Source organism: Dipodomys ordii, unplaced genomic scaffold, assembly GCF_000151885.1.
Source record: "Dipodomys ordii isolate 6190 unplaced genomic scaffold, Dord_2.0 Scaffold44, whole genome shotgun sequence".
NCBI classification, from domain to species: Eukaryota; Metazoa; Chordata; class Mammalia; order Rodentia; family Heteromyidae; genus Dipodomys; species Dipodomys ordii.
Window position 1 is genome coordinate 2,698,802 of NW_012267260.1, and position 14,132 is coordinate 2,712,933.

Below are 14,132 nucleotides of genomic sequence, written 5' to 3' on the forward strand. Positions count from 1 at the left end.
CTTTCTTTCTTTCTTTCTTTCTTTCTTTCTTTCTTTCTTTCTTTCTTTCTTTCTTTCTTTCTTTCTTCCTTCCTTCCTTCCTTTCTTTCTTTCTTCCTTCCTTCCTTCCTTTTTCTTTCTTTCTTCCTTTCTTTTTTGCCTTCCTGCCTTCTTTCCTTCTTTCTTTCTTTTATATTTCTTTCCTTCTTTCTTTCTCTTTTGGTCATGGGGTTTGAATTCAGGGACTGGGCGCTGTCCCAGAGCTCTTTTACTCAAGGCGAATGCTCTACCACTTTGCTTTGAACCACAGTTTCGCTTCATCGCCATTTTTTAAAATTAGTCTTAGGCCTTCAACACAGAACTAGCACGTGAGCCACAGCACCAATTCTGGCTTTTTCTTTTTATGTGGTACTGAGGAGTTGAACCCAGGGCTTCATGCATGCTAGGCAAGCATTCTACCACTGAGCCACCTTCCCAGCCCCAACACAGGAAGCTTCTAATCACATGCTCTTGGTAAGATTTGGTACTGCCAGAAATGCTGATGTGACCAATTACACTTTATCAGTATAATTCCATTTCTCAATGGAACTGGTCTGTAACTGGGCAGGCCATCAGGGACAATACAGATATCAATGCATAGCTTGAAAATACTGCAGGGTTATTTGGCAAGGATAGCTTTGATGTTGGGTTATAGTCTCAGCAACAAATCACTGAGTGTTTGTAAGAAAGAAGCCTCGCCTCTAATTTGTAGCTCAGGGGCCCCACGCTCGGCAGGTGGACAGCCAAGGTGCCTCTCTTCAGACTTTGATTTGCAGAGAAAAATGGCTCTTCAGACTCCTGGTGATATTTTTGGAGCTTGAAGCTGATGGAAACTTGGTGTCATCCAGCAGGTTAATGAGTGAAATCATTAAATGGGCTCCATCGGTCTTCCTTCCCATGAGAACATCAGTCATTTGACTTCTAAAAATGAACACACTAGGAAAAAAAGAAGTTGGGATGAGAGAGATTGTAAGTAGCTTGCACACGCAGGAAATGGAAGCCCATGTTCTGACTATTTAACACAAGTTCATGCTCTAACTGCTTAACATAAAGGTGTGGAGGAGTCTTCTTTGATTTAGCAATAGACCTGCTAGATTTTCCTATTTTGCACTTCCAGAAGAGAACAGGAAGCAAAGATACAATGCAAACAGGTATTTAAAGAGAAGTTAATGACAAGAACAGAACCATTTTAGGCCAGAAACCATCAATGTCATCCTAGCAACTCAGGAGCTGAGATCTGAAGATTGTGATCCAAAGCCAGCCTGGGCAGAAAAGTCCATGAGACTCTTATCGCCAATTAAACAGCAAAAGTCCAGAAGTGAAGCTGTGGCTTAAGTGGTAGAGTATTAGCTTTGAGCACAGAAACTCAAGACGGTGTCCAGGCCCTGCGTTCAAACCCTAGGACTGGTAGAAGAAGAAGGAGAAGGAAAAGAGGAAGAAGGAAGAGGAGAAGGACGAAGAGGAGGAGGAGGAGGAGAAGACAACAATTTTGGCAGGGTTAGGAGAAAATAACAGCGTAGGCAATGCGCTTGGGGCTAGCAACTTGGGAAAGCTACCCACGATTACACTCCTAAGTAAGAAGATAGACTGCTTGCCAGAGCCCAACAGGACTGACAATACAGGCATGATAACCCCTCTGGACTAGGGCAGCTGGTAGAAAACACACAGCCACGCCAGCCACTGCCTGAGGGAGGGAGCTGCGAAGGCATGGAAGGAACTTCAGCCTCTCCTCATTCCCATCCTCCAGGTCCTTCCTGCTGGGTCTCCTACTGGATGAATCCCTCAGAGCCAAAGGGCAGGGGGCGTGGCTGATACGGTCCACAGAGTTTGGCCTTCTGGGCCCAGGGCAGGGTGGAGAGTGGTGCAGAAACACATCCTAAGTGGAGAGGGCAGGAAAGAAAAACAAAAGAGAAGACGCCAGCCCTGGCCGGTCTGGTTGCACCTGTGCACCCATGGTTCTCCCTCCCAACACAAGGAGACAGACATCCATGTCCCCACCCTGCCTCTTGACAGACTAATCAAAACAACTCACTTCAGCTGTGACATTTAAAATGGCAGGAGGCCGGGAACGTGGCTGAGTGGTAGAGGGCTCGCTCAGCATCCATGAAGCCCTGGGTTTGACTCCTCAGTACCACATACACAGAAAAGGCCACAAGTAGCGCTGTGGCTCAAGTGGTAGAACACTAGCCTTGAGTGAAAAGAAGCTCAGGGACAGTGCCCAGGCCCTGAGGTCAAGCTCCAAGACTGGCAAAACAAAGATAAAATAAAATAGCACAGAGATTTAGAAATTGATTGCAATTCCTACCAACATTCCAGCTGGCTCTTTTTCCAAAAAAGAAAAGGACATAGTGATCCTCAAATTCATATGGAAACACACAGAACTCAAAGGTATGAGAAAGAGCAGAAGGTCTTCACGTTTTCCTGAACTGTGAAGTCAGGACAGGATGGTACGGGAATGGCGGATGTGAAAGTCAACAGGACAGAGGTCAACGACAACACTCACATCCACTTGCTGTCCAGAAGAATGGGAAAGGCTTTCACACGACGGCTGGTCATCCACGTGAAACCAAGAATGGAGTGATGCACAGCTAAGATGAACTACATGAACCAAAAGCAGGAGACTAACAGCAACAATCACAGGACTCTTAGGAGAGAACGTAGTTGTAAATCTTTGTGACTTCAGATTCTTGGCTCTGACCCTGAAAATACCGCAACCAAAGGAAAAGTAGGTAAATTGGCTTGGATTTCCTGAGGAGCTCCGTCTGTCAAAGTCACCAAAGACCACTCGTGAAAGGGAGACGATACTTTCAGATCCCTGCCAAGCGTTTCAATTCTAGCAAGGGTTTAGTATACAAAACACATAAAGAACTCCGAAGGTACAGCAATAGACAGGAACGCAATCACAAAGGGGCGAAGGGTTTAAGTAGGCAGGGCTTCTTAGAAGAGGCGCCATGGCAGTGGCCACAGCTGGTAAGCTATGGTCTCCTCCCCTGCACACAGGCCAGCCCGTCCCTCTGAGCAGGAGCCAGAATGACGGAGCGGCAGGTGGATGACATGCACAGTGCGAACCAAGCTGTCCACCACCTTCCGGTGCAGCTCCTCAGTGAACAATCTCCCCGTCCACGCCAGCTCCACACCTCTCCTCGAGACCAGCTTTTTCCTCCTTAATCTCCCATTATTCCTGTTTCTGTAAGAAGCCGATCGATGCATTAGCCACCACCATGAGCAAGTTCGGCTCCATGCATCCTGCCAACCGCTCCCCCCTGCAGGCTGGACACCATGCAGAGGGGCGTCCCTTGACTCTGCGTGAGGCCGCAGCCATCTGCCTCTCCTGCACACTAGGAAGGGCCCGGGGGTCCCGGGGGCATCTTTATGCCGTTTGTTTACCAGGGTCCAAGAGCAGCCTTGGGTGGAAGTCGAGAGAGAGAGGCCGCAGCCTGCCCATCCCATCCAGGGAGCGCCTGTGTTACCTGACCAGGTGCTCACCGCGGGGCTTTCCAGACCTCCTGCTCTTCCGTGTCACTTAACATTGGAATGCTTCTGCACCTGTCCATCACGTGAACACGAGGCATGAATACCATCTGGGTGGGTGATTCAGGACAGGAAGTTCATTAGTACCCTATGCCATAGGGAGAGAGTCGCTTGGTGTTTAATGGAGCTGGGTAGGAAGCCAAGTTCTCCAAGCGGGCAAGGAGTCAGGAGAGGGGAGCCGGCCTTGGGAAGCCCCCAAGATCCCACGGGGGCTTCCTGGTGGCGGCGGATCCTTCAGGAACACCAGCTGTGCCGGGCCCGTCACAGCCCCAGTGGTGGGTATGGGAAACCTTGCCAGTCACTGGGCCCGGGCAGAGCTGCGTGATCCCAGCAGCACACCTCAACGTGTCCTCAACCAGAGGAGGCCCACTGAGTCCCGGGCCTCCTCGTTCATGACACGAGGTACCAAGGGAAGCACTTACCGCTCACTCCTGAGGACCTCTGACGGTGCCCAGCTGCTAGCTGTCCACAGAAGCTGCACTTGGCAGGTCTCCCCGTGTCCTGGGAACTGTGTCACCAAGGCCACCCAACCACGTGACCACCACGAGGGCCCGGGGAATGCCTCCTAGAGTTCCTGCGGGTCTGATCACGGAGGCCAGAAGCTCGATGGCCAGGCAGATTTGTCCTCCTCGCCACACACTGTGCACACACCTGTAATCCCAGCTACGCAATGATCTCAGATTGAGGTCAGCCTGCAGAAATGAGGCTCTTATCTTCAGTTGACCAACAAAAAGCTAGAAGTGGAGGTATGACACAAGTGGTAGAGCACCAACCTTGAGCAATAAAAGCCAAGAGAGAGTGTGCAGCTCTGAGCTCAAGTCCTCCCCACCACACACACACACACACACACACACACACACACACACACACACACACCAACCACAAGAGGTAGCCTTCCAGGAAACAAAATAAGTCAAAGACCGTTCACAGTGAACCTAAAGGAGAAACTAAAATACCCAACACACATTTCAATCTATTAAAAAATGCCCTTCTCTCTCACAGCTGCGTAGAAGTTAGTCATATGGACATACTTGACTCGAATGAACACACTTGACTGTGTTTGCAGCACGCAGTTCAAGGACAGCTAGCTCGTCCACCTTTACCACTACCAATTCCAAGCTCTATCATTACCCCAAAGAGAAATTCTGCATCCACCAACCAGTATCTCCCTGTTCTCCCTCCCCTAATCCCTAAAGTACACCATCCTACTTTGTGTCCATGAATTTGATTATTCTAGGCACTTCCTCAGAGTGGAAGCACAAGTCTGAGCTTGTGTGAAGCTCCTGCGCATTGCCACTTCTTGACAAGCTATTTGTGGCTTATTTCACCCGCTCACTCAATCACAGCCTGGCCGTGTTGGAGCATGTAGCAGAATTCTGTTCCTTTTTAAAGGATTATGGATTCGGGACCTTTTGCACCAGTGTTCACATACTGGACCATAGAAGTGCGATTACTGGGTGAAGGTTGTCTGCGTTAGAAGTTTACGTCCACTCTGAATGACACACATTGTCCACCCATTGACGGGTGACGGCCCGTGGCACCATGCGGCAGTGAATGGGAATCCCTCCTAAGTGCTGCCTCTCCTCCTAAGTCCTACCTCTCCTCTGGCTTTTCACAGCTCACCAGTCTGACAGATTTTTGCTAATATGGGTCTCATGAGTGAGCCTCCAGCTGACAGTTAAGACTGCGAACAGGAGGTGTTTCCAGCATTACATGTCTACTAAACACCATAGAATAAAGCGAATTAAAAGTGTTCAATGACATTCCCCCTCGTGAACTCAGACCGTAGGCCTCTCACGAATGGCTGGTGTTCCTCTGGGTCCTGCCTTCCTATTTCTGAACTCTACAGCAGGGTCTTCGCTTGGCTGCTGACTTTGTCCCTAGGGAATCTGTCAACAGGTGTCAGTGCCATCTTGGTGGCCACCAGCAAGATCTCTCTTCCAGATGACCAGCCACGCTCAGGGAGAAGCTTCTGCTCCTTCCTTCCTAGGGTCCCTCACGCCCATTTCAGTTTCTGACCTGTAAACAGGGTGCACCAGTTAACCGGTGCCAGAGCTGACAACAGCTCAGGAGAGAGGAGGGGCTGGGCAGCAGCTCTCCTAATCTCCTCCATCACTGGCATAGACCCTGCTGGTCTGACCAGGGGTTTACCCTCTCTTATCCATAAACTGGATAAGAGACTAGATTAGCAAACAGCTCACCAGCCGTTCCAAACCTGGGTGTGAACTGAGTTGCCAGCACTGGTCACAGGTCACACGTCTACATGTCCACGCCGCAGGGACAGGCAGCCCTGGCACGCTGCACGCTCCCCGTTCACACGGAACTTCCTCATAGCCTGCCTGAGAAGCTGTGCCCAGGAAATCGCGGAGAGCAAGCCCTGGTGCAGGCGGCCCAGAGCCAGCTGAATCCAGACCCCAGCTCCCGACCCCGCTGACTGCCTAGCTGCATGTGGGAAAGTTGTTGAAAACCGCCCGCTGCCATTTCCAGGGGCTCTGAGGGAAACCACGTCTCACACACACAATGATCACAACGCTGTTGATTTGCTCAGAATTCTCCGGAAGCTCAGGAGGCATGCCCGCCGCAGCACGGACATGTGGACAGGCCTGTGAACACCGGACCGTTCCAGCCCGGTGGATGTTTTTTCCCAACAATTGATGAATGTATTTATGTGACCCAAGTCAATTCCTGCCTGCATGGAGTTTACACTCTCCTGGAAGGACAAACAGCCAACACAGAGAGAACAAATAAACAACTGTAGGCTCTGATAAGGAGCACGGAACCGCTCCACCACTCAAACCAGGCTCCTCTTCTGGCCTTGTTAATCTGGTTTCTGCGGTAAACTTTGGAGGTGCCATCAGCCCCTTGAAGTTAAATCCAACACAGGCACCAGAGATGAAAGAGGGAATGGATTTGTCCGGGGCTGTTCCTCCCCAAGCCCCCAGGAAAGTTCTACGCCATTGTGCTGATGACACCAAGACTGTGGCTGGAATTTCCTAAGTCCTAACCATTCCCACAGAAAACACTGTCGCCCCGCTGCCTCCTATGGCTTGGGTCTCGGCCCGTGGATCACCCAGTGTGGTACGGGCAGCAGGCGATTCCTCCCACCTGGACGCTGATCAGGGAAGAGAGGATTGCAGGGAAAGATAGGAGTAAAGCCTCCAGGGGCCGCCCACACGCCGTGGCACCCGGGCCTGAGATTTTCTCCGTGTTTCCACACAAGGGCAGGCGGTGTGTGGATGGTCTCGATGGCTGGTGAGAGTTAAATTCCACGACTGAACTTTTCCTGGGGGAATTCTGTACTGGAAGATTGACTGCCCGTTACACTGGACGGACGCAGTGAGCCAGGCATCGGAGCGGATAGCCGCTGGAAGGCAATCAACTGGACAGAGATCAAAGTCCCGCGAGGAGAGGGACAGATCCCCCGGGGGCTGGAAGGACCAACGATCAGGCCAGATGACTACAGATCACCACACTGCTCCTCTGAGACCCGTGTCCTCCGCAGAGGCGCGGGGGGGAGGTCCTGGGGGGGGTGTCACTAATGGCCTGGCCACTTCAGCCCCCTGTCACCCGGATAACGGGACAACCTTCACGTGGCCACTAAAGAAGATTCCACTACCCAAGCCAGGGCGGTGACGTGCCCAGAGCCGCCCTTCTGTATCTTCTGAGCCAAATAGGAATCACTCGTGACAGCAGTCATCTTTTTGTGGGAGAGAATTCCAGAACACGTTGCTCCTCATCCTAGTTGGGTGGCCATAGATCTGTGCAATGGCCCCGCGTCAGTGACAAGGGCCGTCGGTGTGTCCTCAGCCTGGGGAGCCTCTAACATGGAGGCTGGTCCCGCCACGTTAGGACGGAATACTCACACTGGCACAGCCGGGCAGCGCAGGCGGACTTGGTATTTCTCACAGATCCATGATTCCATGCCCCCCTTTTCTGTTTGTCTTCCTCTGTTTTCCTGGAGCAGGAAAGATGGCCTTGAGCAGGATCAGCAAGCACTCTTTGCACTGATCCACACGGCCAGTGCACCTTCTTAATCACACACACACACACACACACACACACACACACACACGGGTAAAGTCTACTCCTCGCACAGCTTGAGGGATGACTCAGACGAGGCGAGACGATGGGTGGCCATTTCTCCCAGGGCTTCCGGAGATCGTGGGGGGGAGTTGTAGCTCTGAGGCTGCAGGCCAGAGCGCTGAGTCTGGGAAGGACCTTTCCGTGGACAGGAGGGGATCGGGTCAGCTTTCGCTCGCCTCTGAGAATGCGTGTAATCCTCTCCCTTGCTCTTTTCACTATTTTGGTTGTTGTTGTTTCTAGTTCACACATAGCCACTGCAGACTCCCGGAGAAAAGTGTGATATTTCTACGTGCAGCAATCACGTCAGGGTAACTAGTGGCTGCATCACTCCAAACATGTGCTTTTCCTTGTGTCCGGAACATTCCAGATCCTCTGGATGGCTATTTAGAAATACATAGTTACACGTTGTCACTGTGCTAAGATCACTGGAAAGTGAGCCCCCTCTCTAACTGCACCTGCGTTCCTCCCGGCCTCCCCTCTGCCCCATCCCCCACACCCTTCCCAGCTTCTGGAACCCACTATTGGAGAATGTTTCAAAGCATGTATTAAACACACACACACACACACACACGTTCTCTTAAAATTAGAATCATAGCATATACACCATTCTGTCATATGTTTGTGTGTTTTGTAATTTATTTGGAAAGGACTAGAATGTAGATGTTGCATTCTTTTTCAACCACTGGATATGTTTTGTATGAATTGTCTAATTAATCCAACAGCTTTTTCTTGGCTGTTTGCTTTTTAAACAGAACTCCACGTCAGCTGGCAGCGGTTCAAGGCTCTCCCCAGACCGTGGGTGACCTGGCCTGCGGGGCGTCTGAGGACGCAGGCTCTGACCTGCTGGGGGGGGGCTGGTACTCCCAGGGGAAAGGCCTTTGTAGGACTTGCTCTCCCCTGATTTCTGTTTTCTTTCCTTCTTTTTATTTCTCTTCGCTTCTCTTCTTTGGTGGACGTTGGGTTTGAATTCCAGGCCCCTTTAGACTTGCTAGACGTGTGCTCTCTAACGTAAGTTCTGCCTCCCTCACCCTCAGCTTTGTTATTGTGTGCAGGGGCTCACTGTTTGCCCTGGGCCTGCTGCTGGCACTCTCTGCTTAGGTAGATGATGGGTGGGTACCACCCTGCCCAGCTTTCATTGGTTGAGACGCAGAGAGCTTCACAAACTTTTCCCAGATGAGTCTCCAAGCACAGTTCTTCCCACCGCAGCCTCCTGAGCAGCTGGGATCAGCAAACTGAGCCCTGCACCTGGCTTCCCGCACGGACTTCTCCAGTGAAGACCAGTGGGCAGAGCCCCGTGAAGCCTTTACCTCCCAACTCAATGTCACAGCTATTGCAAAACAGCTCTTCCAAAATCTCACAGCCATAACCTTTCACCGCCCTGGGGCCATTTCCAAATTCTCTGCCACGTCGACTCGTTACCAAACCTTTTCAACAGTTGGGTGGTTTTGAAATCTTCTCTTGGCATGTCGATTCACCCTCTCTTCTTGTGTGGGATAGAGGAGAGGCCCCACGATCAGCACTCCACACAATCAACATACTGCTTTTTTTAATAACTTGAGCAGAATCTGAATGTTTTCCTTGCATTGGACAGCTGCATTTCTTTTTATTTCTTTTCTGCGGTTTAAAAGAGATCATAATAATTCATAAGTGGTGTGTATTTGCATAAACTAATTTTGAAACAGCAGCTATGGTTAATGTTCCTATTACTTCTAGTTTATTTTTAGTGGATTTTCTGGGAATGGAACAGTATTGCCTAAAAATAATAAGAATTTTACCTCCTCTATTCCAAGGCCTCCCTCTCTTAGTCTAGCTTGTCAATAATTCATTCAATAAGTAATTGTTCCTACTCTGAGCCAGGCACTGAGTGCATTTAATAGTGCTAGGTACCATTTTCAGAAATGTGCTCACGTACCAGTTCAACCTGTCTTTTTCAGTTAGATTTCATAGAAAAACTGGGTTCTTGTGTTTGGGCATTAAATGTAATTCTGGTATGTGCTTGGAAATATACATTGTTTTGCCAGCTGAAGTATATTGATGCACATCTATTTTACTACAAGGTCCTTTATCAAAAGGGATGCTTACTTAATTTTTGGAGGGGGCATTATTTGAGACAGGGTCTCACTACAGCCCAGCCTGTTCTTGAACTTGTGATCCTTCCGCCTCAACCCCAGAGTTCTGGGATTATAGGCTGCTCCTCCATGCCTGACTGGGTATATAACCTTGTTAAATGCATATATTAAGTATTAGGTTGATTGAAATGTGTTTAACCTGTTCCTCTGAGTGATTTTTTCCTCTGAGTCCCACCACCATAGAGCTGTTCATGAAATGCTGGTTAGTGGTCCAGCCTCAGTTCAGGGACAAATCTTTTATGAATCCCACAGCTCCCAGCACAAACTAAGACTGATACCTTCCACTTTATCTTGCATAATAGCTTATACATTCAGATGTTACGGTGAAAGCAAACATACCAAGATACTCTAATCAGAACCCTGTGGTTCCCTACTCCTAGACACTTGCTATATAAATAAACAGGGAGCAAAGGTCCAATGCTGGCCAGACACAAAGATCCAGTGTCAAGTCAATGTGTAACAAAGAAAGGCAGTTCCAGTGGTAACAAGAATACACAAGATTTGTTGTTCAAACACACACACACACACACACAAAGCAAAACCAAGGAGAAAATCTAGTTATATATGCATGTTTGTATATGTAGAATAGCTAGGTGGTGTATGTATAAATTGTGTTTTATAAAACAAAACTAAGTGGCTGGGAAGGTGGCTCAGTGGTAGAGCGCTTGCCTTGCATGCATGAGGCCCTGGGTTCGATTCCTCAGCACCCCATAAGCAAAAAGAAAAAAAGCTGGAAGTGGCACTGTGGTAGAGCGCTCGCCTTGAGCTGAAGAGCTGAGGGACAGCGCCCAGGCCCAGAGTTCAGGCCCCACAACCAGACCCCAAAAATAAATAAATAAATAAAAAATAAAATAAAACTAAGAAGGCAAGAAAGCAGTGGCGTAACATGTTGGCAATGCGTTATGACAGGAATGCTACATATGTGCCTTCACACATTAGTATTTTCAATTTTTCTGCAATGAATCTGTATTACTTTCATAAAACAGAAACCCAAAACACAAGATTTTTTTAAGTTAAACCAACTCTGAGTGGGAACAGAATCAGCGTACACTTAAAACAAGCTTAACATGCATGTCTTCTGCTGACAGAGATGTGGTGATAATCCTTCAGCAACCTGTCTGGTATAGGGCAGACTCGGGATGAGAGAGAGGCTGAGAAACCTGCGTTAGCTGGTGCTCCAGGCATCGGTGCTGTCCCAGCCGTGCGGGCAGGAGCAGCCGACGCGGTAGCGTTCGGTGCTGGGCTGAACACAGCAGCTTCACCACTTGTTCGCTTTATTTTTAAGAGGGTACCCTCACACCCCTGACCTGTCTCACCCTGCAACTCGGAGTCCATCAGCCATGAAAAGCAAGCCTCACACTGATCACAGAAGGCCTGAGGATAACTAAAAACAAAAGGAAGATAAAGCAAAGCTTTCCAAATCCCAGATGACATTTCTGGCTTTGGATGGCAAGATGTGCAAAACGATTGCCCAGTTAGACAGGGCGGGATTGGAATGATGCAAAAGCAAGCGGGGAGCCGCCAAAGTAGAGTGAGCAGGGGCTGGGAAGGTGGCTCAGGGGTAGAGCGCTTGCCTCGCATGCATGAGGCCCGGAGTTCGATTCCTCAGCACCACACACACAGAACAAGCCAGAAGTGGCCCTGTGGCTCAAGTGGTAGAGTGCTAGCCTTGAGCAAAAGAAGCTCAAGGACAGTGCCCAGGTCCTGAGTTCAAGCCCCAGGACTGACAAAAAAAAAAAAAAGAGTGAAAAGGAGAAAGGGAAGAAAGAAAAGGAAGAGAAGAAGAAGGGCCGTGGGTGAAAACCGGCTTTCCTGGTCAGAAAGAACAGGAATTAGTCTGACACTGGGCACACAGGTAGCAGACTTTTCCTCTCTTGAGGTGATGGGTGAGATTTTTTTAAGTATTAATTATTATTATTAATATTAATTAATTGTAATAATTATAAAATAATTAATTAATAATAATAAACCAGGCATAAACTGCGCAAAACATCTGTTCCTAGGGAGGAGTTACACATGGGCCAGAGTGCAGAATAATCTGGCTATTGCCTGTCACTTGCTCAGAGAACTGACCAATGATCATGTGGAAGAAAAAGCAGTCCTGGAAAAGAAATCCACATGGATTAAAGATGTGGCCGTCAATAGCCAGGGTGCTGGGAACTAAGCGGGTCCCTCAATACTTAAGCTGTGGTGTTTCAGCCTAAGTATTTGGACGTAGAATCAAGAGATGGTCAGAGGACAGGTTTCAAGCCTGTGTGATCTACACTAAGTTCAATGTGTTTGAACCAAATCATTGTTGCCAAATTATGTGTGTGTGTGTGTGTGAGAGAGAGAGAGAGAGATAGAGAGAGAGAGGAGAGAGAGAGAGGGTATATAGTATGCATGTATGCACCCATTCCCAGTCTTGAACTCAGGGCCTGGGCTCTGTCCCTAAGCTTCTTTGGCTCAAGGCTAGCACTCTACCACTTGAACCACAGTACCATGTCTGGCCTTTTCTGAGTAAGTTAGTTTCATGAACTTTCCTGCCCAGGCTGGGTTCAAACCATGATCCTCACATCTCAGCCTCCTGAGTAGCTAGGATTAGAGACATAAGCCACCAGTGCCTGGTACCAAATTCTTTTCCTTAGCTATATGTGGGCATGGATTCTCACACATCTTGTACTGTCCCCTGGGAAATAATTCATTAAGGTTTTCATGATATATTTCATGATATATGCACTCCTCGGTACTTGGACACATAGCAACTCAGTACTTATTATTTCTGAATTTGATTGTTTCCATTGCTATTCTTCTGGAGAAAGTATTGTTTCTCCATTAAAAGTTGTTTTTGATTCTTTCTGACTCTAATCTTTGCAGCTGGCCCCAGCAGGACTCCATTGTGTGCTTTTCCCAGGTCTTGCTGACATTCTGTACCTTCCTCTCGCCTTCACTACTGTGTGTTTGTAGTCATGTCCTTTGACGCTGACAGCCATTTCAAGTGGGATTTGTCTGGCTCATCCTGAATAATCTCTTAGCAAAGTGGAACACCAAAAATAGGTGTTGAGCTGAATTAAGTATAATTACTTGATATAACTATGAATTATGCTAGCCTAGATAATTGATTCAAATTGCACAAATATCTTTATTGTATCACTCATACCCATCAATCAAAAACATCCTCCTTACCTTGCATTTTGAAAGGTCAGTGATGCCACCAATCTCCCAGACACCTGTCACCTTCACCACCAATGCAGGTGTCCTCTTCACCAATGACGTCCCAGGTTCCCATCCCCTTGGTTCCCCTGAACATGGGGTCCGGCTGTGTCTCCGACGCCGCTGTGCGCATGGCCTTCCTGCCTTCCCTTGCTGATCTGGTGCAGCCTTCTTACCAAGGCCATTGCAACCCTCTTAAACATAATTTGTTCTTCATCTTCAAAAGCCTTCCAGATGCTGGTGGCTCATGCCTGTCATCCGAACTACTCAGGAGGCCGAGTAGTTCAAAGCCAGCTCAGGCAGGACAGTCGGTGAGATTCTCATCTCCAATTAACTAACAGAAAACCGGAAGTGGCGCTGTGGCTCAAAGTGGTCGGTTGAGAGCTAGGCTTGAGCAAAAGAGCTCAGGGACAACACCCAGGCCCAGAGTTCAAGCTCCAGGACTGACAAAAAAACCAAACAGACCTCAAAACACTCTCAGTTACCCCAAATCCAAATGACTTCTCCCCAGGCCCTCCATTCTGATCTTAAACCAACCCTCCATCCCCATTCCAGACAACGATTCCACAGTGTCTACTCGGACTGAGCTTGTTCAGCAATGCCTGCCATTTTACACACTTGCAGGACTCTATATCTTGGTCTTGATATTCCTTACAATTTCAAAATTTCTAACAAACCACAGATTTATACAGATTCAAGATGAGTAGAGATAAGAGGGAGCTAAAGGACTCTTCTTAGCCATTAGAAGTCATGTGTTTCTTTAGCAATGAAAACAATGGACTAAAGCTAGAAATACACTTTTTTTTTTTTTTTTGCTGGTCATGGGGCCTGAACTCTGGACCTGGGTGCTGTCCCTCAGCTCTTCAGCCCAAGGTGAACGCTCTGCTTCTTGAGCCACAATGCCACTTCCAGTTTTCTGAAGGTTAATTGGAGATGAGAGTCTCACTGACTTTTCTGCCCGGGCTGGTTTTGAACCCCTCGGCTCTCAGCCTCCTGAGTGGCAAGGATGACAGGCATGAGCCAGGTGTGAACCACCTGTGCCCAAGTAAGTTGTTAAAAAAATGTTGTTGTTTTTTTTTGGTCAGTCGTGGGGCCTGAACTCTGGGCCTGGGCGCTGTCCCTCAGCTCTTCAGCTCAAGGCTAGCGCTCTACCACTTGAGCCACAGCGCCACTTCTGGC